The sequence below is a fragment of the Phyllobates terribilis genome, unplaced genomic scaffold (genome assembly GCF_046119375.1).
Source record: "Phyllobates terribilis strain yellow unplaced genomic scaffold, ASM4611937v1 Scaffold_1__5_contigs__length_1240528914, whole genome shotgun sequence".
NCBI classification, from domain to species: Eukaryota; Metazoa; Chordata; class Amphibia; order Anura; family Dendrobatidae; genus Phyllobates; species Phyllobates terribilis.
Window position 1 is genome coordinate 690,972,388 of NW_027362761.1, and position 25,440 is coordinate 690,997,827.

The window sequence follows — 25,440 nt, forward strand, 5'->3', positions numbered from 1 at the left end:
TTGGAAGAGAGGTGCAGGTCGCAGTAGCTTAACAAGACAGTTTTAATGCCACTTGGAAGAGCTGTGGAGGTCGCAGTAGCTTAACAAGACTGTTTAAATTCCTCTTGGAAGAGACGTGCAGGTCGCAGTAGCTTAGCAAGAGGGTTTAAATGCCTCTTGGAAGAGATGTGCAGGTCGCAGTAGCTTAACAAGACGGTTTAAATGCAACTTGGAAGAGACGTGGAGTTCGCAGTAGCTTAACAAGACGGTTTAAGTGCCCCTTGGAAAAGACTTGCAGGTTGCAGTAGCTTAACAAGACGGTTGAAATGCCCCTTTGAAGAGCAGTGGCGGTAGCAGTAGCTTAACAAGAGGGTTTAAATGCCCCTTGGAAGAGACGTGCAGGTCGCAGTAGCTTAACAAGATGGTTTAAATGCCCCTTGTAAGAGCGTTGGAGGTCGCAGTAGCTTAACAAGACTGTTTAAATGCCCCTTGGAAGAGACATGCAGGTCGCAGCAGCTTAACAAGACGGTTTAAATGCCCCTAGGAAGAAATGTGCAGGTCGAAGTAGCTTAACAATACAGTTTAAATGCCCCTTGGAAGAGACATGCTGGTCGCAGTAGCTTAACAAGATGGTTTAAATGTCCCTTGAAAGAGACGTACAGGTCACAGTAGCTTAACAAGATGGTTTAAATGCCACTTGGAAAAGTGGTGGAGGTTACAGTAGCTTAACAAAACGGTTTAAATGCCCCTTGGGAAACACGCCCAAGTCGCAGTAGCTTAACAAGACGGTTTAAATCCTCCTTGGAAGAGACGTGCAGGTCACAGTAGGTTAACAAGATGGATTAAATGCCCCCTGGAAGAGCGGTGGAGGTCGCATTAGCTTAACAAGTCAGTTTAAATGCCCCTTGAAAGAGACGCGCAGGTCGCAGTAGCCTAACAATACGGTTAAAATGCCACTTGGAAGAGGGGTGGAGGTCGCAGTAGCTTGAGAAGACGGTTTAAATGACCGCTTGCAAAAGACGAGCAAGTCGCAGTAGCTTAACAAGACGGTTTAAATGCCCCTTGCAACAGACGAGCAGGTCGCAGTAGCTTAATAAGACTGTTTAAATGCCCCTTGGTAGAAACGTGCAGGTCACAGTAGCTTAACAAAATGGTTTAAATGCCACTTGGAAGAGACGTGCAGGTCGCAGTAGCTTAAAAAGATGGTTTAAATGCCCCTTGGAAGAGCGGTGGAGGTCGCAGTAGCTTAACAAGACGGTTTAAATGCCCCTTGGAAGAGACATGCAGGTCGCAGCAGCTTAACAAGACGGTTTAAATGCCCTTTGGAAGAGACGTGCAGGTCGAAGTAGCTTAACAAGTCGGTTTAAATGCCCCTTGGAAAAAGACATGCAGGTCGCAGTAGCTTAACAAGACGGTTTAAATGCCCCTTGGAAGAGACGTGCAGGTCGCAGTAGCTTAACAAGACGGTTTAAATGCCCATTGGAAAAGCGGTGGAAGTTACAGTAGCTTAACAAGACGGTTTAAATGCCTCTTGGAAAAGACGTGAAAGTTGCAGTAGCTTAACAAGATGGTTTAAATGCCCCTTGGAAGAGACATGCAGGTCACAGTAGCTTAAAAAGACGGTTTAAATGCCCCTTGGAAAAGACATGCAGGTCTCAGTAGCTTAACAAGACCGTTTAAATGCCCCTTGTAAGAGACGTGCTGGTCGCAGTAGCTTAACAAGACCGTTTAAATGCCCCTTGGAAGAGACATGCAGGTCGCGGTAGCTTAACAAGACGTTTTAAATGCCCCTTGGAAAAGTGGTGGAGCTTACAGTAGCTTAACAAGACGGTTTAAATGCAATTTGGAAAAGACGTGCAAGTCGCAGTAGCTTAACAAGACGGTTTAAATGCCCCTTGGAAGAGACGTGCAGGTTGCAGTAGCTTAACAAGACAGTTTAAATGCCCCTTTTAAGAGACATGCAGGTCGCAGTAGGTTAACATGATGGTTTAAATGCCCCTTGGAAGAGACGTGCAGGTCGCAGAAGCTTAAGAAGACGGTTTAAATGCTCCTTGGAAGAGACGTGCAGGTCGCAGTAGCTTAACAAGACGGTTTAAATGCCCCTTGGAAGAGACGTGCAGGTCGCATTAGCTCAACAAGACGGTTTAAATGTCCCTTGGAAGAGACGTGCAGGTCGCAGAAGCTTAACAAGATGGTTTAAATGCCCCTTGGAAGAGACGTGGAGGTCGCAGTAGCTTAACAAGATGGTTTAAATGCCCCTTGCAAGAGATGTGCAGGTTGCAGTAGCTTAACAAGACGGTTGAAATGCCCCTTGGAAGAGCGGTGGCGGTAGCAGTAGCTTAACAAGACGGTTTAAATGCCCCTTGGAAGAGACATGCAGGTCGCAGTAGCTTAACAAGACGGTTTAAATGCCCCTTGAAAGAGACTTGGATGTCGCAGTAGCTTAACAAGATGGTTTAAATGCCCCTTGGAAGAGACATGCAGGTCGCAGCAGCTTAACACGACGGTTTAAATGTCCCTTGGAAGAGACGTGCAGGTCGCAGTAGCATAACAAGACCATTTAAATGCCCCTTGGAACAGACATACAGGTCGCAGTAGCTTAACAAGACGGTTTAAATGCCCCTTGGAAGAGACGTGCAGGTTGCAGTAGCTTAACAAGACGGTTAAAATTCCCCTTGGAAGAGCGATAGCGGTAGCAGTAGCTTAACAAGACGGTTTAAATGCCCCTTTGAAGAGACGTGTAGGTCGCAGTAGCTTAACAAGACGGTTTAAATTCCCCTTGGAAGAGCGGTGGAGGTCGCAGTAGCTTAACAAGACTGTTTAAATGCCCTTTGAAAGAGACGTGCAGGTCGCAGTAGCTTAACAAGACGGTTAAAATGACCCTTGGAGGAGACATGCAGGTCGCAGTAGCTTAACAAGACGGTTTAAATGCCCCTTGGAAAAGACGTGCAAGTCGCACTAGCTTAACAAGACGGATTAAATGCCCCTTGAAAGAGACGTGAAGGTCGCAGTAGCTTAACAAGACGGTTAAAATGCCCCTTGGAAGAGCGGTGGCGGTAGCAGTAGCTTAACAAGATGGTTTAAATGCCCCTTGGAAGAGACGTGCAGGTCGTAGTAGCCTAACAAGACGGTTAAAATGCCCCTTGGAAGAGACGTGCAGGTCGCAGTAGCTTAACAAGACGGTTTAAATGACCCCTTGCAAAAGACGTGCAAGTCGCAGTAGCTTAACAAGACGGTTTAAATGCCCCTTGCAAGAGACGTGCATGTCGCAGTAGCTTAACAAGACAGTATAAATGCCCCTTGGAAGAGCGGTGGAGGTCGCAGTATCTTAACAAGACGGTTTAAATGCCCCTTGGTTGAGACATGCAGTTCGCAGCAGCTTGACAAGACGGTTTAAATGCCCCTTGGAAGAGACGTGCAGGTCGCAGTAGCGTAGCAAGATGGTTTAAATGCCCCTTGGAAGAGCGCAGGAGGTCGCATCAGCTTGTCAAGATGGTTTAAATGCCCCTTGGAAAAGACGTGCAGTTCGCAGTAGCTTAACAAGACGGTTTAAATGCCACTTGGAAGAGACGTGCAGGTTGCAGTAGCTTAACAAGACGGTTAAAATGCCCCTTGGAAGAGCGGTGGCGGTAGCAGTAGCTTAACAAGACGGTTTAAATGCCCCTTGAAAGAGACGTGCAGGTCATAGTAGCTTAACAAGACGGTTTAAATGCCACTTGGAAGAGCGTTGGAGGTCGCAGTAGCTTAACAAGACGGTTTAAATGCCCCTTGGAAGAGACATGCAGGTCGCATTAGCTTATCAAGACGGTTTAAATGCCCCTTGGAAGAGACTTGCAAGTCGCAGTAGCTTAACAAGACGGTTTAAATGCCCCTTGGAAGAGACTTGCAGGTCGCAGTAGCTTAACAAAATGGTTTAAATGCCACTTGGAAGAGACATGCAGGTCGCAGTAGCTTAACAAGACGGTTTAAATGCCCCTTGGAAGAGACATGCAGGTCGCAGTAGCTTAACAAGACGGTTTAAATGTCCCTTGGAAAAGACGTGCATGTCGCACTAGCTTAACAAGACAGATTAAATGCCCCTTGAAAGAGACGTGAAGGTCGCAGTAGCTTAACAAGACGGTTAAAATGCCCCTTGGAAAAGCGGTGGCGGTAGCAGTAGATTAACAAGATGGTTTAAATGCCCCTTGGAAGAGACGTGCAGGTCGTAGTAGCCTAACAAGACGGTTAAAATGCCCCTTGGAAGAGACGTGCAGGTCGCAGTAGCTTAACAAGACGGTTTAAATGACCCCTTGCAAAAGACGTGCAAGTCGCAGTAGCTTAACAAGACGCTTTACATGCCCCTTGCAAGAGACGTGCATGTCGCAGTAGCTTAACAAGACAGTATAAATGCCCCTTGGAAGAGCGATGGAGGTCGCAGTAGCTTAACAAGACGGTTTAAATGCCCCTTGGTTGAGACATGCAGTTCGCAGCAGCTTAACAAGACGGTTTAAATGCCCCTTGGAAGAGACGTGCAGGTCGCAGTAGCTTAGCAAGATGGTTTAAATGCCCCTTGGAAAAGCGGAGGAGGTCGCATCAGCTTGTCAAGATGGTTTAAATGCCCCTTGGAAAAGACGTGCAGTTCGCAGTAGCTTAACAAGACGGTTTAAATGCCACTTGGAAGAGACGTGCAGGTTGCAGTAGCTTAACAAGACGGTTATAATGCCCCTTGGAAGAACGGTGGCGGTAGCAGTAGCTTAACAAGACGGTTTAAATGCCCCTTGGAAGAGACGTGCAGGTCATAGTAGCTTAACAAGACGGTTTAAATGCCCCTTGAAAGAGCGTTGGAGGTCGCAGTAGCTTAACAAGATGGTTTAAATGCCCCTTGGAAGAGACATGCAGGTCGCATTAGCTTATCAAGACGGTTTAAATGCCCCTTGGAAGAGACTTGCAGGTCGCAGTAGCTTAACAAGACGGTTTAAATGCCCCTTGGAAGAGACATGCAGGTCGCAGTAGCTTAACAAGATGGTTTAAATGCCCCTTAGAAGAGCGGTAAATGTCGCAGTAGCTTAACAAGACTGTTTAAATGCCCCTTGGAAAAGATGTGCAAGGCGCAGTAGATTAACAAGACGGTTTAAATGCCCGCTGAAAGGGACGTGCAGGTCACAGTAGCTTAACAACACGGTTAAAATGTCCCGTGGAAGAGCGGTGGCAGTATCTTAACAAGACGGTTTAAATGCCCCTTGGAAGAGATGTGCAGGTCGCAGTAGCTTAACAAGACGGTTTAAATGCCCCTTGGAAGAGCGGTGGAGTTCGCAGTAGCTTAAGAAGACGGTTTAAATGCCCCTTGGCTGAGACATGCAGGTCGCAGCAGCTTAACAAGACGGTTTAAATGCCCCTTGGAAGAGAGGTGCAGGTCGCAGTAGCTTAAAAAGATGGTTTAAATGCCCCTTGGAAGAGACGTGCTGGTCGCAGTAGCTTAAAAAGATGGTTTAAATGCCCCTTGGAAGAGACGTGCAGGTCGCAGTAGCTTAAAAAGATGTTTTAAATGCCCCTTGGAAGAGACATGCAGGTCACAGTAGCTTAAACAGACGGTTTTAATGCCCCTTGGAAGAGCGGTGGAGGTCACAGTAGCTTAACAAGTCAGTTTAAATGCCCCTTGAAAGAGACGCGCAGGTCGCTGTAGCTTAATAAGACGGTTAAAATGCCCCTTGGAAGAGCGGTGGAGGTCACAGTAGCTTAACAAGACGGTTTAAATGCCCCTTGGAAGAGACATGCAGGTCACATTAGCTTATCAAGACGGTTTAAATGCCCATTGGAAGAGACTTGCAGGTCGCAGTAGCTTAACAAGACGGTTTAAATGCCCCTTGGAAGAGACTTGCAGGTCGCAGTAGCTTAACAAAATGGTTTAAATGCCACTTGGAAGAGACGTGCAGGTTACAGTAGCTTAACAAGATGGTTTAAATGCCCGTTGAAAGAGACGTGCAGGTCGCAGTAGCTTAACACGACGGTTAAAATGCCCCTTGGAGGAGCGGTGGCGGTAGCAGTAGCTTAACAAAACGGTTTAAATGCCCCTTGGAAGAGCCGTGCAGGTCGCAGTAGCTTAACAAGACGATTTAAATGCCCCTTGGAAGAGACATGCAGGTCGCAGTAGCTTAACAAGATGGTTTAAATGCCCCTTGGAAGAGCGGTAAAGGTCGCAGTAGCTTAACAAGACGGTTTAAATGCCCCTTGGAAAAGACGTGCAAGGCGCAGTAGCTTAACAAGACGGTTTAAATGCCCGCTGAAAGGGACGTGCAGGTCGCAGTATCTTAACAACACGGTTAAAATGTCCCTTGGAAGAGCGGTGGCAGTAGCAGTAGCTTAACAAGACGGTTTAAATGCCCCTTGGAAGAGACGTGCAGGTCGCAGTAGCTTAACAAGACGGTTTAAATGCCCCTTGGAAGAGCGGTGGAGTTCGCAGTAGCTTAAGAAGACGGTTTAAATGCCCCTTGGCTGAGACATGCAGGTCGCAGCAGCTTAACAAGACGGTTTAAATGCCCATTGGAAGAGACGTGCAGGTCGCAGTAGCTTAAAAAGATGGTTTAAATGCCCCTTGGAAGAGACGTGCTGGTCGCAGTAGCTTAAAAAGATGGTTTAAATGCCCCTTGGAAGAGACGTGCAGGTCGCAGTAGCTTAAAAAGATGGTTTAAATGCCCCTTGGAAGAGACATGCAGGTCGCAGTAGCTTAAACAGACGGTTTTAATGCCCCTTGGAAGAGCGGTGGAGGTCACAGTAGCTTAACAAATCAGTTTAAATGCCCCTTGAAAGAGACGCGCAGGTCGCAGTAGCTTAATAAGACGGTTAAAATGCCCCTTGGAAGAGCGGTGGAGGTCAGAGTAGCTTAACAAGATGGTTTAAATGACCCCTTGCAAAAGACATGCACGTCGCAGTAGCTTAACAAGACGGTTTAAATGCCCCTTGGAAAAGACGTGAAAGTCGCAGTAGCTTAACAAGACGGTATAAATGCCCCTTGGAAGAGACGTGCAGGTCGCAGTAGCTTTCAAGACGGTTTAAATGCCCCTTGGAAGAGACATGCAGGTCGCAGCAGCTTAACAAGACAGTTTAAATGCCCCTTGGAAGAGACGTGCAGGTCGAAGTAGCTTAACAAGACGGTTTAAATGCCCCTTGGAAGAGACGTGCAGGTCGCAGTAGCTTATCAAGATGGTTTAAATGCCCATTGGAAAAGTGGTGGAAGTTACAGTAGCTTAACAAGACGGTTTAAATGCCCCTTGGAAGAGCGGTGGAGTTCGCAGTAGCTTAAGAAGACGGTTTAAATGCCCCTTGGCTGAGACATGCAGGTCGCAGCAGCTTAACAAGACGGTTTAAATGCCCATTGGAAGAGACGTGCTGGTCGCAGTAGCTTAAAAAGATGGTTTAAATGCCCCTTGGAAGAGACGTGCTGGTCGCAGTAGCTTAAAAAGATGGTTTAAATGCCCCTTGGAAGAGACGTGCAGGTCGCAGTAGATTAAAAAGATGGTTTAAATGCCCCTTGGAAGAGACATGCAGGTCGCAGTAGCTTAAACAGACGGTTTTAATGCCCCTTGGAAGAGCGGTGGAAGTCACAGTAGCTTAACAAGTCAGTTTAAATGCCCCTTGAAAGAGACGCGCAGGTCGCAGTAGCTTAATAAGACGGTTAAAATGCCCCTTGGAAGAGCGGTGGAGGTCACAGTAGCTTAACAAGACGGTTTAAATGACCCCTTGCGAAAGACGTGCACGTCGCAGTAGCTTAACAAGACGGTTTAAATGCCCATTGGAAAAGACGTGAAAGTCACAGTAGCTTAACAAGACGGTATAAATGCCCCTTGGAAGAGACGTGCAGGTCGCAGTAGCTTTCAAGACGGTTTAAATGCCCCTTGGAAGAGACATGCAGGTCGCAGCAGCTTAACAAGACGGTTTAAATGCCCCTTGGAAGAGACGTGCAGGTCGAAGTAGCTTAACTAGACGGTTTAAATGCCCTTTGGAAGAGACGTGCAGGTCGAAGTAGCTTAACAAGTCGGTTTAAATGCCCCTTGGAAAAAGACATGCAGGTCGCAGTAGCTTAACAAGACGGTTTAAATGCCCCTTGGAAGAGACGTGCAGGTCGCAGTAGCTTAACAAGACGGTTTAAATGCCCATTGGAAAAGCGGTGGAAGTTACAGTAGCTTAACAAGACGGTTTAAATGCCTCTTGGAAAAGACGTGAAAGTTGCAGTAGCTTAACAAGATGGTTTAAATGCCCCTTGGAAGAGACATGCAGGTCACAGTAGCTTAAAAAGACGGTTTAAATGCCCCTTGGAAAAGACATGCAGGTCTCAGTAGCTTAACAAGACCGTTTAAATGCCCCTTGTAAGAGACGTGCTGGTCGCAGTAGCTTAACAAGACCGTTTAAATGCCCCTTGGAAGAGACATGCAGGTCGCGGTAGCTTAACAAGACGTTTTAAATGCCCCTTGGAAAAGTGGTGGAGCTTACAGTAGCTTAACAAGACGGTTTAAATGCAATTTGGAAAAGACGTGCAAGTCGCAGTAGCTTAACAAGACGGTTTAAATGCCCCTTGGAAGAGACGTGCAGGTTGCAGTAGCTTAACAAGACAGTTTAAATGCCCCTTTTAAGAGACATGCAGGTCGCAGTAGGTTAACATGATGGTTTAAATGCCCCTTGGAAGAGACGTGCAGGTCGCAGAAGCTTAAGAAGACGGTTTAAATGCTCCTTGGAAGAGACGTGCAGGTCGCAGTAGCTTAACAAGACGGTTTAAATGCCCCTTGGAAGAGACGTGCAGGTCGCATTAGCTCAACAAGACGGTTTAAATGTCCCTTGGAAGAGACGTGCAGGTCGCAGAAGCTTAACAAGATGGTTTAAATGCCCCTTGGAAGAGACGTGGAGGTCGCAGTAGCTTAACAAGATGGTTTAAATGCCCCTTGCAAGAGATGTGCAGGTTGCAGTAGCTTAACAAGACGGTTGAAATGCCCCTTGGAAGAGCGGTGGCGGTAGCAGTAGCTTAACAAGACGGTTTAAATGCCCCTTGGAAGAGACGTGCAGGTCGCAGTAGCTTAACAAGACGGTTTAAATGCCCCTTGAAAGAGACTTGGATGTCGCAGTAGCTTAACAAGATGGTTTAAATGCCCCTTGGAAGAGACATGCAGGTCGCAGCAGCTTAACACGACGGTTTAAATGTCCCTTGGAAGAGACGTGCAGGTCGCAGTAGCATAACAAGACCATTTAAATGCCCCTTGGAACAGACATACAGGTCGCAGTAGCTTAACAAGACGGTTTAAATGCCCCTTGGAAGAGACGTGCAGGTTGCAGTAGCTTAACAAGACGGTTAAAATTCCCCTTGGAAGAGCGATAGCGGTAGCAGTAGCTTAACAAGACGGTTTAAATGCCCCTTTGAAGAGCCGTGTAGGTCGCAGTAGCTTAACAAGACGGTTTAAATTCCCCTTGGAAGAGCGGTGGAGGTCGCAGTAGCTTAACAAGACTGTTTAAATGCCCTTTGAAAGAGACGTGCAGGTCGCAGTAGCTTAACAAGACGGTTAAAATGACCCTTGAAGGAGACATGCAGGTCGCAGTAGCTTAACAAGACGGTTTAAATGCCCCTTGGAAAAGACGTGCAAGTCGCACTAGCTTAACAAGACGGATTAAATGCCCCTTGAAAGAGACGTGAAGGTCGCAGTAGCTTAACAAGACGGTTAAAATGCCCCTTGGAAGAGCGGTGGCGGTAGCAGTAGCTTAACAAGATGGTTTAAATGCCCCTTGGAAGAGACGTGCAGGTCGTAGTAGCCTAACAAGACGGTTAAAATGCCCCTTGGAAGAGACGTGCAGGTCGCAGTAGCTTAACAAGACGGTTTAAATGACCCCTTGCAAAAGACGTGCAAGTCGCAGTAGCTTAACAAGACGGTTTAAATGCCCCTTGCAAGAGACGTGCATGTCGCAGTAGCTTAACAAGACAGTATAAATGCCCCTTGGAAGAGCGGTGGAGGTCGCAGTATCTTAACAAGACGGTTTAAATGCCCCTTGGTTGAGACATGCAGTTCGCAGCAGCTTGACAAGACGGTTTAAATGCCCCTTGGAAGAGACGTGCAGGTCGCAGTAGCGTAGCAAGATGGTTTAAATGCCCCTTGGAAGAGCGCAGGAGGTCGCATCAGCTTGTCAAGATGGTTTAAATGCCCCTTGGAAAAGACGTGCAGTTCGCAGTAGCTTAACAAGACGGTTTAAATGCCACTTGGAAGAGACGTGCAGGTTGCAGTAGCTTAACAAGACGGTTAAAATGCCCCTTGGAAGAGCGGTGGCGGTAGCAGTAGCTTAACAAGACGGTTTAAATGCCCCTTGAAAGAGACGTGCAGGTCATAGTAGCTTAACAAGACGGTTTAAATGCCACTTGGAAGAGCGTTGGAGGTCGCAGTAGCTTAACAAGACGGTTTAAATGCCCCTTGGAAGAGACATGCAGGTCGCATTAGCTTATCAAGACGGTTTAAATGCCCCTTGGAAGAGACTTGCAGGTCGCAGTAGCTTAACAAGACGGTTTAAATGCCCCTTGGAAGAGACTTGCAGGTCGCAGTAGCTTAACAAAATGGTTTAAATGCCACTTGGAAGAGACATGCAGGTCGCAGTAGCTTAACAAGACGGTTTAAATGCCCCTTGGAAGAGACATGCAGGTCGCAGTAGCTTAACAAGACGGTTTAAATGTCCCTTGGAAAAGACGTGCATGTCGCACTAGCTTAACAAGACAGATTAAATGCCCCTTGAAAGAGACGTGAAGGTCGCAGTAGCTTAACAAGACGGTTAAAATGCCCCTTGGAAAAGCGGTGGCGGTAGCAGTAGATTAACAAGATGGTTTAAATGCCCCTTGGAAGAGACGTGCAGGTCGTAGTAGCCTAACAAGACGGTTAAAATGCCCCTTGGAAGAGACGTGCAGGTCGCAGTAGCTTAACAAGACGGTTTAAATGACCCCTTGCAAAAGACGTGCAAGTCGCAGTAGCTTAACAAGACGCTTTACATGCCCCTTGCAAGAGACGTGCATGTCGCAGTAGCTTAACAAGACAGTATAAATGCCCCTTGGAAGAGCGATGGAGGTCGCAGTAGCTTAACAAGACGGTTTAAATGCCCCTTGGTTGAGACATGCAGTTCGCAGCAGCTTAACAAGACGGTTTAAATGCCCCTTGGAAGAGACGTGCAGGTCGCAGTAGCTTAGCAAGATGGTTTAAATGCCCCTTGGAAAAGCGGAGGAGGTCGCATCAGCTTGTCAAGATGGTTTAAATGCCCCTTGGAAAAGACGTGCAGTTCGCAGTAGCTTAACAAGACGGTTTAAATGCCACTTGGAAGAGACGTGCAGGTTGCAGTAGCTTAACAAGACGGTTATAATGCCCCTTGGAAGAACGGTGGCGGTAGCAGTAGCTTAACAAGACGGTTTAAATGCCCCTTGGAAGAGACGTGCAGGTCATAGTAGCTTAACAAGACTGTTTAAATGCCCCTTGGAAAAGACGTGCAAGGCGCAGTAGATTAACAAGACGGTTTAAATGCCCGCTGAAAGGGACGTGCAGGTCACAGTAGCTTAACAACACGGTTAAAATGTCCCTTGGAAGAGCGGTGGCAGTATCTTAACAAGACGGTTTAAATGCCCCTTGGAAGAGATGTGCAGGTCGCAGTAGCTTAACAAGACGGTTTAAATGCCCCTTGGAAGAGCGGTGGAGTTCGCAGTAGCTTAAGAAGACGGTTTAAATGCCCCTTGGCTGAGACATGCAGGTCGCAGCAGCTTAACAAGACGGTTTAAATGCCCCTTGGAAGAGAGGTGCAGGTCGCAGTAGCTTAAAAAGATGGTTTAAATGCCCCTTGGAAGAGACGTGCTGGTCGCAGTAGCTTAAAAAGATGGTTTAAATGCCCCTTGGAAGAGACGTGCAGGTCGCAGTAGCTTAAAAAGATGTTTTAAATGCCCCTTGGAAGAGACATGCAGGTCACAGTAGCTTAAACAGACGGTTTTAATGCCCCTTGGAAGAGCGGTGGAGGTCACAGTAGCTTAACAAGTCAGTTTAAATGCCCCTTGAAAGAGACGCGCAGGTCGCTGTAGCTTAATAAGACGGTTAAAATGCCCCTTGGAAGAGCGGTGGAGGTCACAGTAGCTTAACAAGACGGTTTAAATGCCCCTTGGAAGAGACATGCAGGTCACATTAGCTTATCAAGACGGTTTAAATGCCCATTGGAAGAGACTTGCAGGTCGCAGTAGCTTAACAAGACGGTTTAAATGCCCCTTGGAAGAGACTTGCAGGTCGCAGTAGCTTAACAAAATGGTTTAAATGCCACTTGGAAGAGACGTGCAGGTTACAGTAGCTTAACAAGATGGTTTAAATGCCCGTTGAAAGAGACGTGCAGGTCGCAGTAGCTTAACACGACGGTTAAAATGCCCCTTGGAGGAGCGGTGGCGGTAGCAGTAGCTTAACAAAACGGTTTAAATGCCCCTTGGAAGAGCCGTGCAGGTCGCAGTAGCTTAACAAGACGATTTAAATGCCCCTTGGAAGAGACATGCAGGTCGCAGTAGCTTAACAAGATGGTTTAAATGCCCCTTGGAAGAGCGGTAAAGGTCGCAGTAGCTTAACAAGACGGTTTAAATGCCCCTTGGAAAAGACGTGCAAGGCGCAGTAGCTTAACAAGACGGTTTAAATGCCCGCTGAAAGGGACGTGCAGGTCGCAGTATCTTAACAACACGGTTAAAATGTCCCTTGGAAGAGCGGTGGCAGTAGCAGTAGCTTAACAAGACGGTTTAAATGCCCCTTGGAAGAGACGTGCAGGTCGCAGTAGCTTAACAAGACGGTTTAAATGCCCCTTGGAAGAGCGGTGGAGTTCGCAGTAGCTTAAGAAGACGGTTTAAATGCCCCTTGGCTGAGACATGCAGGTCGCAGCAGCTTAACAAGACGGTTTAAATGCCCATTGGAAGAGACGTGCAGGTCGCAGTAGCTTAAAAAGATGGTTTAAATGCCCCTTGGAAGAGACGTGCTGGTCGCAGTAGCTTAAAAAGATGGTTTAAATGCCCCTTGGAAGAGACGTGCAGGTCGCAGTAGCTTAAAAAGATGGTTTAAATGCCCCTTGGAAGAGACATGCAGGTCGCAGTAGCTTAAACAGACGGTTTTAATGCCCCTTGGAAGAGCGGTGGAGGTCACAGTAGCTTAACAAATCAGTTTAAATGCCCCTTGAAAGAGACGCGCAGGTCGCAGTAGCTTAATAAGACGGTTAAAATGCCCCTTGGAAGAGCGGTGGAGGTCAGAGTAGCTTAACAAGATGGTTTAAATGACCCCTTGCAAAAGACATGCACGTCGCAGTAGCTTAACAAGACGGTTTAAATGCCCCTTGGAAAAGACGTGAAAGTCGCAGTAGCTTAACAAGACGGTATAAATGCCCCTTGGAAGAGACGTGCAGGTCGCAGTAGCTTTCAAGACGGTTTAAATGCCCCTTGGAAGAGACATGCAGGTCGCAGCAGCTTAACAAGACAGTTTAAATGCCCCTTGGAAGAGACGTGCAGGTCGAAGTAGCTTAACAAGACGGTTTAAATGCCCCTTGGAAGAGACGTGCAGGTCGCAGTAGCTTATCAAGATGGTTTAAATGCCCATTGGAAAAGTGGTGGAAGTTACAGTAGCTTAACAAGACGGTTTAAATGCCCCTTGGAAGAGCGGTGGAGTTCGCAGTAGCTTAAGAAGACGGTTTAAATGCCCCTTGGCTGAGACATGCAGGTCGCAGCAGCTTAACAAGACGGTTTAAATGCCCATTGGAAGAGACGTGCTGGTCGCAGTAGCTTAAAAAGATGGTTTAAATGCCCCTTGGAAGAGACGTGCTGGTCGCAGTAGCTTAAAAAGATGGTTTAAATGCCCCTTGGAAGAGACGTGCAGGTCGCAGTAGATTAAAAAGATGGTTTAAATGCCCCTTGGAAGAGACATGCAGGTCGCAGTAGCTTAAACAGACGGTTTTAATGCCCCTTGGAAGAGCGGTGGAAGTCACAGTAGCTTAACAAGTCAGTTTAAATGCCCCTTGAAAGAGACGCGCAGGTCGCAGTAGCTTAATAAGACGGTGAAAATGCCCCTTGGAAGAGCGGTGGAGGTCACAGTAGCTTAACAAGACGGTTTAAATGACCCCTTGCGAAAGACGTGCACGTCGCAGTAGCTTAACAAGACGGTTTAAATGCCCATTGGAAAAGACGTGAAAGTCACAGTAGCTTAACAAGACGGTATAAATGCCCCTTGGAAGAGACGTGCAGGTCGCAGTAGCTTTCAAGACGGTTTAAATGCCCCTTGGAAGAGACATGCAGGTCGCAGCAGCTTAACAAGACGGTTTAAATGCCCCTTGGAAGAGACGTGCAGGTCGAAGTAGCTTAACTAGATGGTTTAAATGCCCCTTGGAAGAGACGTGCAGGTCGCAGTAGCTTAACAAGATGGTTTAAATGCCCATTGGAAGAGACGTGCAGGTCGAAGTAGCTTAACAAGACGGTTTAAATGCCCCTTGGAAGAGACGTGCAGGTTGCAGTAGCTTAACAAGACAGTTTAAATGCCCCTTTTAAGAGACATGCAGGTCGCAGTAGCTTAACAAGACGGTTTAAATGCCCCTTGGAAGAGACGTGCAGGTCGCAGTAGCTTAACAAGATGGTTTAAATGCCCCTTGGAAGAAACGTGCAGGTCGCAGTAGCTTAACAAGACGGTTTAAATGCCCCTTGGAAGAGAGGTGCAGGTCGCAGTAGCTTAACAAGACGGTTTAAATGCCCCTTGCAAGAGATGTGCAGGTTGCAGTAGCTTAACAAGACGGTTGAAATGCCCCTTGGAAGAGCGGTGGCGGTAGCAGTAGCTTAACAAGACGGTTTAAATGCCCCTTGGAAGAGACGTGTAGGTCGCAGTAGCTTAAAAAGATGGTTTAAATGCCCCTTGGAAGAGACGTGCTGGTCGCAGTAGCTTAAAAAGATGGTTTAAATGCCCCTTGGAAGAGACGTGCAGGTCTCAGTAGCTTAAAAAGATGGTTTAAATGCCCCTTGGAAGAGACATGCAGGTCGCAGTAGCTTAAACAGACGGTTTTAATGCCCCTTGGAAGAGCGGTGGAGGTCACAGTAGCTTAACAATTCAGTTTAAATGCCCCTTGAAAGAGACGCACAGGTCGCAGTAGCTTAATAAGACGGTTAAAATGCCCCTTGGAAGAGCGGTGGAGGTCGCAGTAGCTTAACAAGACAGTTTAAATGCCCCTTGGTTGAGACATGCAGGACGCAGCAGCTTAACAAGACGGTTTAATTCCCCCTTGGAAGAGACGTGCAGGTCGCAGTAGCTTAACAAGTTGGTTTAAATGCCCCTTGGAAGAGCGGAGGAGGTCGCAGTAGCTTATCAAGATGGTTTAAATGCCCCTTGGAAAAGACGTGCAAGTCGCAGTAGCTTAACAAGACGGTTTAAATGCCTCTTGAAAAAGACGTGCAGGTCACAGTAGCTTAACAAGACGGTTAAAATGCCCCTTGGAAGAGCGGTGGCGGTAGCAGTAGCTTAACAAGACGGTTTAAATGCCCCTTGGAAGAGATATGCAGGTCGCATCAGCTTATCAAGACGGTTTAAATGCCCCTTGGAAGAGACTTGCAGGTCGCAGTAGCTTAACAAGACGGTTTAAATGCCCCTTGGAAGAGACGTGCAGGTTGCAGTAGCTTAACAAGACGTTTTAAATGCTCCTTGGAAAAGAGGTGGTGGTTACAGTAGCTTAACAAGACGGTTTAAATGCCCGTTGAAAGAGACAGGCAGGTCGCAGTAGCTTAACAAGACGGTTTAAATGCCCCTTGGAGGAGACGTGCAGGTCGCAGTAGCTTAACAAGACGGTTTAAATGCCCCTTGGAGGAGACCTGCAGGTCGCAGTAGCTTAACAAGATGGTTTAAATGCCCCTTGGAAGAGCGGTAAAGGTCGCAGTAGCTTAACAAGATGGTTTAAATGCCCCTTGGAAAAGACGTGCAAGGCGCAGTAGCATAACAAGATGGTTTAAATGCCCGCTGAAAGAGACGTGCAGTTCGCAGTAGCTTAACAACATGGTTAAAATGTCCCTTGGAAGAGCGGTGGCAGTAGCAGTAGCTTAACAAGACGGTTTAAATGCCCCTTGGAAGAGACGTGCAGGTCGCAGTAGCTTAACAAGACGGTTTAAATGCCCCTTGGAAGAGCGGTGGAGGTAGCAGTAGCTTAAGAAGACGGTTTAAATGCCCCTTGGTTGAGACATGCAGGTCGCAGCAGCTTAACAAGACGGTTTAAATGCCCCTTGGAAGAGACGTGCAGGTCGCAGTAGCTTAAAAAGATGGTTTAAATGCCCCTTGGAAGAGACATGCAGGTCGCAGTAGCTTAAAAAGACGGTTTAAATGCCCGTTGGAAGAGCGGTGGAGGTCACAGTAGCTTAACAAGTCAGTTTAAATGCCCCTTGAAAGAGACGCGCAGGTCACAGTAGCTTAACAAGACGGTTAAAATGCCCCTTGGAAGAGCGGTGGAGGTCGCAGTAGCTTAACAAGACGGTTTAAATGACCCCTTGCAAAAGATGTGCACGTCGCAGTAGCTTAACAAGATGGTTTAAATGCCACTTGGAAAAGACGTGCAAGTCGCAGTAGCTTAACAAGACGGTATAAATGCCACTTGGAAGAGACGTGCAGGTCGCAGTAGCTTTCAAGATGGTTTAAATGCCCCTTGGAAGAGACAAGCAGGTCGCAGTAGCTTAAAAAGACGGTTTAAATGCCCATTGGAAGAGACGTGCAGGTCGCAGTAGCTTAACAAGACGGTTTAAATGCCCCTTGGAAAAGACGTGCAAGTTGCAGTAGCTTAACAAGATGGTTTAAATGCCCCTTGGAAGAGACATGCAGGTCACAGTAGCTTAAAAAGACGGTTTAAATGCCCCTTGGAAAAGACATGCAGGTCGCAGTAGCTTAACAAGACGGTTTAAATGCCCCTTGTAAGAGACGTGATTGTCGCAGTAGCTTAACAAGACCGTTTAAATGCACCTTGGAAGAGACATGCAGGTCGCAGTAGCTTAACAAGATGGTTTAAATGCCCCTTGGAAGAGACGTGCAGGTCGCAGTAGCTTAACAAGACGTTTTAAATGCCCCTTGGAAAAGTGGTGGAGCTTACAGTAGCTTAACAAGACGGTTTAAATGCCCCTTGGAAAAGACGTGCAAGTCGCAGTAGCTTAACAAGACGGTTTAAATGCCCCTTGGAAGAGACGTGCAGGTTGCAGTAGCTTAACAAGACAGTTTAAATGCCCCTTTTAAGAGACATGCAGGTCGCAGTAACTTAACAAGACGGTTTAAATGCCCCTTGGAAGAGACGTGCAGGTCGCAGTAGCTTAACAAGACGGTCTAAATGCCCCTTGGAAGAGACGTGCAGGTCGCATTAGCTTAACAAGACGGTTTAAATGTCCCTTGGAAGAGACGTGCAGGTCGCAGAAGCTTAACAAGATGGTTTAAATGCCCCTTGGAAGAGACGTGGAGGCCGCAGTAGCTTAACAAGACGGTTTAAATGCCCCTTGCAAGAGATGTGCAGGTTGCAGTAGCTTAACAAGACGGTTGAAATGCCCCTTGGAAGAGCGGTGGCGGTAACAGTAGCTTAACAAGACGGTTTAAATGCCCCTTGGAAGAGCGGTGGAGGTCGCAGTAGCTTAACAAGACGGTTTAAATGCCCCTTGGAAGAGATATGCAGGTCGCATCAGCTTATCAAGACGGTTTAAATGCCCCTTGGAAGAGACTTGCAGGTCGCAGTAGCTTAACAAGACGGTTTAAATGCCCCTTGGAAGAGACGTGCAGGTTACAGTAGCTTAACAAGACGGTTTAAATGCCCGTTGAAAGAGACAGGTAGGTCGCAGTAGCTTAACAAGACGGTTTAAATGCCGCTTGGAAGAGACGTGCAGGTCGCAGTAGCTTACCAATACGGTTTAAATGCCCCTTGGAGGAGACATGCAGGTCGCAGTAGCTTAACAAGATGGTTTAAATGCCCCTTGGAAGAGCGGTAAAGGTCGCAGTAACTTAACAAGACGGTTTAAATGCCCCTTGGAAAAGACGTGCAAGGCGCAGTCGCTTAACAAGACGGTTTAAATGCCCCTTGGAAGAGACGTGCAGGTCGCAGTAGCTTAACAAGACAGTTTAAATGCCCCTTGGAAGAGCGGTGGAGTAAGCAGTAGCTTAAGAAGACGGTTTAAATGCCCCTTGGTTGAGACATGCAGGTCGCAGCAGCTTAACAAGACGGTTTAAATGCCCCTTGGAAGAGACATGCAGGTCGCAGTAGCTTAAAAAGACGGTTTAAATGTCCCTTGGAAGAGCGGTGGAGGTCACAGTAGCTTAACAAGTCAGTTTAAATGCCCCTTGAAAGAGACGCGCAGGTCGCAGTAGCTTATCAAGACGATTAAAATGCCCCTTGGAAGAGCGGTGGAGGTCGCAGTAGCTTAACAAGACGGTTTAAATGACCCCTTGCAAAAGACGTGCACGTCGCAGTAGCTTAACAAGATGGTTTAAATGCCCCTTGGAAAAGACGTGCAAGTCGCAGTAGCTTAACAAGACGGTATAAATGCCCCTTGGAAGAGACGTGCAGGTCGCAGTAGCTTTCAAGATGGTTTAAATGCCCCTTGGAAGAGACAAGCAGGTTGCAGTAGCTTGAAAAGACGGTTTAAATTCCCCTTGGAAGAGAGGTGGAGGTCACAGTAGCTTAACAAGTCAGTTTAAATTCCCCTTGAAAGAGACGCGCAGGTCGCAGTAGCTTAACAAGAATGTTAAAGTGCCCCTTGGAAGTGCGGTGGCGGTAGCAGTAGCTTAACATGACAGTTTAAATGCCCATTGGAAGAGATGTGCAGATCGCAGTAGCTTAACAAGACGATTTTAATGCAACTTGGAAGAGCTGTGGAGGTCGCAGTAGCTTAACAAGACTGTTTAAATGTCCCTTGGAAGAGACGTGCAGGTCGCAGTAGCTTAACAAGAAGGTTTAAATGCCCCTTGGAAGAGATGTGCAGGTCGCACTTGCTTAACAAGACGGTTTAAATGCAACTTGGAAGAGACGTGGAGTTCGCAGTAGCTTAACAAGACGGTTTAAATGCCCCTTGGAAGAGACATGCAGGTTGCAGTAGTTTAACAAGACGGTTGAAATGCCCCTTGGAAGAGCAGTAGCGGTAGCAGTAGCTTAACAAGAGGGTTTAAATGCCCCTTGGGAGAGACGTGCAGGTCGCAGTAGCTTAACAAGATGGTTTAAATGCCCCTTGTAAGAGCGGTGGAGGTCGCAGTAGCTTAACAAGACTGTTTAAATGCCACTTGGAAGAGACATGCAGGTCGCAGCAGCTTAATAAGATGGTTTAAATGCCCCTAGGAAGAGATGTGCAGGTCGCAGTAGCTTAACAAGACAGTTTAAATGCCCCTTGGAAGAGACATGCAGGTCGCAGTAGCTTAACAAGATGGTTTAAATGCCCCTTGAAAGTGACGTGCAGGTGACAGTAGCTTAACAAGATGGTTTAAATGCCCCTTGTAAGAGCGGTGGAGGTCGCAGTAGCTTAACAAGACTGTTTAAATGCCACTTGGAAGAGATATGCAGGTCGCAGCAGCTTAACAAGACGGTTTAAATGCCCCTAGGAAGAGATGTGCAGGTCGCAGTAGCTTAACAAGACAGTTTAAATGCCCCTTGGAAAAGACATGCAAGTCGCAGTAGCTTAACAAGACGGTTTAAATACCTCTTGAAAAAGACGTGCAGGTCACAGTACCTTAACAAGACGGTTAAAATGCCCCTTGGAAGAGCGGTGGCGGTAGCAGTAGCTTAACAAGACGGTTTAAATGCCCCTTGGAAGAGCGGTGGAGGTCGCAGTAGCTTAACAAGACGGTTTAAATGCCCCTTGGAAGAGATATGCAGGTCGCATCAGCTTATCAAGACGGTTTAAATGCCCCTTGGAAGAGACTTGCAGGTCGCAGTAGCTTAACAAGACGGTTTTAATGCCCCTTGGAAGAGACGTGCAGGTTGCAGTAGCTTAACAAGACGTTTTAAATGCCCCTTGGAAAAGAGGTGGAGGTTACAGTAGCTTAACAAGACGGTTTAAATGCCCGTTGAAAGAGACAGGTAGGTCGCAGTAGCTTAACAAGACGGTTTAAATGCCGCTTGGAAGAGACGTGCAGGTCGCAGTAGCTTACCAATACGGTTTAAATGCCCCTTGGAGGAGACATGCAGGTCGCAGTAGCTTAACAAGATGGTTTAAATGCCCCTTGGAAGAGTGGTAAAGGTCGCAGTAGCTTAACAAGACAGTTTAAATGCCCCTTGGAAAAGACGTGCAAGGCGCATTCGCTTAACAAGACGGTTTAAATGCCCCTTGGAAGAGACGTGCAGGTCGCAGTAGCTTAACAAGTCAGTTTAAATGCCCCTTGGAAGAGCGGTGGAGGTAGCAGTAGCTTAAGAAGACGGTTTAAATGCCCCTTGGTTGAGACATGCAGGTCGCAGCATCTTAACAAGACGGTTTAAATGCCCCTTGGAAGAGACGTGCAGGTCGCAGTAGCTTAAAAAGATGGTTTAAATGCCCCTTGGAAGAGACATGCAGGTCGCAGTAGCTTAAAAAGACGGTTTAAATGCCCCTTGGAAGAGCGGTGGAGGTCACAGTAGCTTAACAAGTCAGTTTAAATGCCCCTTGAAAGAGACGCGCAGGTCGCAGTAGCTTAACAAGAATGTTAAAGTGCCCCTTGGAAGTGCGGTGGCGGTAGCAGTAGCTTAACATGACAGTTTAAATGCCCATTGGAAGAGACGTGCAGGTCGCAGTAGCTTAACAAGACGGTTTAAATGACCCCTTGCAAAAGACGTGCACGTCGCAGTAGCTTAACAAGATGGTTTGAATGCCCCTTGGAAAAGACGTGCAAGTCGCAGTAGCTAAACAAGACGGTATAAATGCCCCTTGGAAGAGACGTGCAGGTCGTAGTAGCTTTCAAGATGGTTTAAATGCCCCTTGGAAAAGACAAGCAGGTCGCAGTAGCTTGAAAAGACGGTTTAAATTCCCCTTGGAAGAGCGGTGGAGGTCACAGTAGCTTAACAAGTCAGTTTAAATGCCCCTTGAAAGAGACGCGCAGGTCGCAGTAGCTTAACAAGAATGTTAAAGTGCCCCTTGGAAGTGTGGTGGCGGTAGCAGTAGCTTAACATGACAGTTTAAATGCCCATTGGAAGAGACGTGCAGGTCGCAGTAGCTTAACAAGACGGTTTTAATGCCACTTGGAAGAGCTGTGGAGGTCGCAGTAGCTTAACAAGTCTGTTTAAATGCCCCTTGGAAGAGACGTGCAGGTCGCAGTAGCTTAACAAGAAGGTTTAAATGCCCATTGGAAGAGACGTGCAGGTCGCAGTAGCTTAACAAGACGGTTTAAATGCAACTTGGAAGAGAGGTGGAGTTCGCAGTAGCTTAACAAGACGGTTTAAATGCCCCTTGGAAGAGACATGCAGGTTGCAGTAGTTTAACAAGACGGTTGAAATGCCCCTTGGAAGAGCAGTGGCGGTAGCAGTAGCTTAACAAGAGATTTTAAATGCCCCTTGGGAGAGACGTGCAGGTCGCAGTAGCTTAACAAGATGGTTTAAATGCCCCTTGTAAGAGCGGTGGAGGTCGCAGTAGCTTAACAAGACTGTTTAAATGGCACTTGGAAGAGACATGCAGGTCGCAGCAGCTTAACAAGACGGTTTAAATGCCCCTAGGAAGAGATGTGCAGGTCGCAGTAGCTTAACAAGACAGTTTAAATGCCCCTTGGAAGAGACATGCAGGTCGCAGTAGCTTAACAAGATGGTTTAAATGCCCCTTGAAAGTGACGTGCAGGTCACAGTAGCTTAACAAGATGGTTTAAATGCCCCTTGGAAAAGTGGTGGAGGTTACAGTAGCTTAAGAAAACGGTTTAAATGCCCCTTGGAAGAGACGTGCAGGTCGCAGTAGGTTAACAAGACGGATTAAATGCCCCTTGGAAGAAACGTGCAGGTCACAGTAGCTTAACAAGATGGTTTAAATGCCACTTGGAAGAGGGGTGGAGGTCGCAGTAGCTTAACAAGACGGTTTAAGTGACCCCTTGCAAAAGACGTGCAAGTCGCAGTAGCTTAAAAAGACGGTTTAAATGCACCTTGCAAGAGACGTGCAGGTCGCAGTAGCTTAACAAGACGGTTTAAATGCCCCTTGGAAGAGACATGCAGGTCGCAGCAGCTTATCAAGACGGTTTAAATGCCCCTTGGAAGAGACGTGCAGGTCGAAGTAGCTTAACAAGACGGTTTAAATGCCCCTTGGTAAAGACATGCACGTCGCAGTAGCTTAACAAGACGTTTTAAATGCCCCTTGGAAGAGACGTGCAGGTCGCAGTAGCTTAACAAGACGTCTTAAATGCCCCTTGGAAAAGTGGTGGAGCTTACAGTAGCTTAGCAAGACGGTTTAAATGACTCTTGGAAAAGACGTGCAAGTCGCAGTAGCTTAACAAGACAGTTTAAATCCCCCTTTTAAGAGACATGCAGGTCGCAGTAGCTTAACAAGACGGTTTAAATGCCCCTTGGAAGAGACGTGCAGGTCGCAGTAGCTTAACAAGACGGTTTTAAGGCCCCTTGGTTGAGACATGCAGGTCGCAGCAGCTTAACAAACGGTTTAAATGCCCCTTGGAAGAGATGTGCAGGTCGCAGTAGCTTAACAAGATGGTTTAAATGCCCCTTGGAAGAGCGGAGGAGGTCGCAGTAGCTTAACAAGATGGTTTAAATGCCCCTTGGAAAAGACGTGCAAGTTGCAGTAGCTTAACAAGACGGATTAAATGCCCCTGGAAAGAGACGTGCAGGTCGCAGTAGCTTAACAAGACGGTTTAAATGCCACTTGGAAAAGCGGTAAAGGTCGCAGTAGCTTAACAAGACGGTTTAAATGCCCCTTGGTAGAGCGGTAAAGTTCGCAGTAGCTTAACAAGACGGTTTAAATGCCCCTTGGAAAAGATGTGCAAGGCGCAGTAGCTTAACAAGACCGTTTAAATGCTCGTTGAAAGTGACGTGCAGGTCGCAGTAGCTTAACAAGACGGTTAAAATGCACCTTGGAAGAGACATGCAGGTCGCAGTAGCTTAACAAGACGGTTTAAATGCCCCTTGGAAGAGCGGTAAAAGTCGCAGTAGCTTAACAAGACGGTTTAAATGCCCCTTGGAAGAGACGTGCAGGTCGCAGTAGCTTAACAAGATGGTTTAAATGCCCCTTGGAAGAGACATGCAGGTCGCTGTAGCTTAACAAGACGGTTTAAATGCCCCTTGGAAGAGACATGCAGGTCGCAGCAGCTTAACAAGATGGTTTAAATGCCCCTTGGAAGAGACTTGCAGGTCGCAGTAGCTTAACAAGACAGTTTAAATGCCCCTTGGAAGAGACATGCAGGACGCAGTAGCTTAACAAGACTGTTAAAATGCCTCTTGGAAGAGAGGTGGCGGTAGCAGTAGCTTAACAAGACGGTTTAAATGCCCCTTGGAAGAGACATGCAGGACGCAGTAGCTTAACAAGACTGTTAAAATGCCTCTTGGAAGAGCGGTGGCGGTAGCAGTAGCTTAACAAGACAGTTTAAATGCCCCTTGGAAGAGACGTGCTGGTCGCAGTAGCTTAACAAGGCAGTTTAAATGCCCCTTGGAAGAGACATGCAGGTTGCAGTAGTTTAACAAGACGGTTTAAATGCCCCTTGGAAGAGCGGTAAAGGTCGCAGTAGCTTAACAAGACGGTTTTAAATGCCCCTTGGAAAAGACGTACAAGGCGCAGTAGCTTAACAAGACGGTTTAAATGCCCGTTGAAAGAGATGTGCAGGTCGCAGTAGCTTAACAAGACGGTTAAAATGCCCCTTGGAAGAGAGGTGGCGGTAGCAGTAGCTTAACAAGACGGTTTAAATGCCCCTTGGAAGAGACGTGCAGGTCGCAGTAGCTTAACAAGACAGTATAAATGCCCCTTGGTAGAGACGTGCAGGTCGCAGTAGCTTAACAAGACGATTTAAATGCCCCTTGGAAGAGACATGCAGGACGCAGTAGCTTAACAAAACTGTTAAAATGCCCCTTGGAAGAGAGGTGGCGGTAGCAGTAGCTTAACAAGACGGTTTAAATGCCCCTTGGAAGAGACGTGCAGGTCGCAGTAGCTTAACAAGACAGTATAAATGCCCCTTGGTAGAGACGTGCAGGTCGCAGTAGCTTAACAAGACAATTTAAATGCCCCTTGGAAGAGACATGCAGGACGCAGTAGCTTAACAAAACTGTTAAAATGCCCCTTGGAAGAGCGGTGGCGGTAGCAGTAGCTTAATAAGACGGTTTAAATGCCCCTTCGAAGAGACGTGCTGGTCGCAGTAGCTTAACAAGGCAGTTTAAATGCCCCTTGGAAGAGACATGCAGGTTGCAGTAGTTTAACAAGACGGTTTAAATGCCCCTTGGAAGAGCGGTAAAGGTCGCAGTAGCTTAACAAGACGGTTTTAAATGCCCCTTGTAAAAGACGTACAAGGCGCAGTAGCTTAACAAGACGGTTTAAATGCCCGTTGAAAGAGATGTGCAGGTCGCAGTAGCTTAACAAGACGGTTAAAATGCCCCTTGGAAGAGAGGTGGCGGTAGCAGTAGCTTAACAAGACGGTTTAAATGCCCCTTGGAAGAGACGTGCAGGTCGCAGTAGCTTAACAAGACAGTATAAATGCCCCTTGGTAGAGACGTGCAGGTCGCAGTAGCTTAACAAGACGATTTAAATGCCCCTTGGAAGAGACATGCAGGACGCAGTAGCTTAACAAAACTGTTAAAATGCCCCTTGGAAGAGCGGTGGCGGTAGCAGTAGCTTAACAAGACGGTTTAAATGCCCCTTCGAAGAGACGTGCTGGTCGCAGTAGCTTAACAAGACAGTTTAAATGCCCCTTGGAAGAGACATGCAGGTCGCAGTAGCTTAACAAGACGGTTTAAATGCCCCTTGGAAGAGCGGTAAAGGTCCCAGTAGCTTAACAAGACGGTTTTAAATGCCCCTTGGAAAAGACGTACAAGGCGCAGTAGCTTAACAAGACGGTTTAAATGCCCGTTGAAAGAGACGTGCAGGTCGCAGTAGCTTAACAAGACGGTTAAAATGCCCCTTGGAAGAGAGGTGGCGGTAGCAGAAGCTTAACAAGACGGTTTAAATGCCCCTTAGAAGAGACGTGCAGGTCGCAGTAGCTTAACAAGACAGTATAAATGCCCCTTGGAAGAGCGGTGGAGGTCGCAGTAGCTTAAAAGACGGTTTAAATGCCCCTTGGTTGAGACATGCAGGTCGCAGCAGCTTAACATGATGGTTTAAATGCCCCTTGGAAGAGACGTGGAGGTTGCAGTAGCTTAACAAGATGGTTTAAATGCCCCTTGGTTGAGACATGCAGGTCGCAGCAGCTTAACAAGACGGTTTAAATGCCCCTTGGAAGAGACGTGCAGGTCGCAGTAGCTTAACAAGATGGTTTAAATGCCCCTTGGAAGAGACATGCAGGTCGCAGTAGCTTAACAAGACGGTTTAAATGCCCCTTGGAAGAGAGGAGG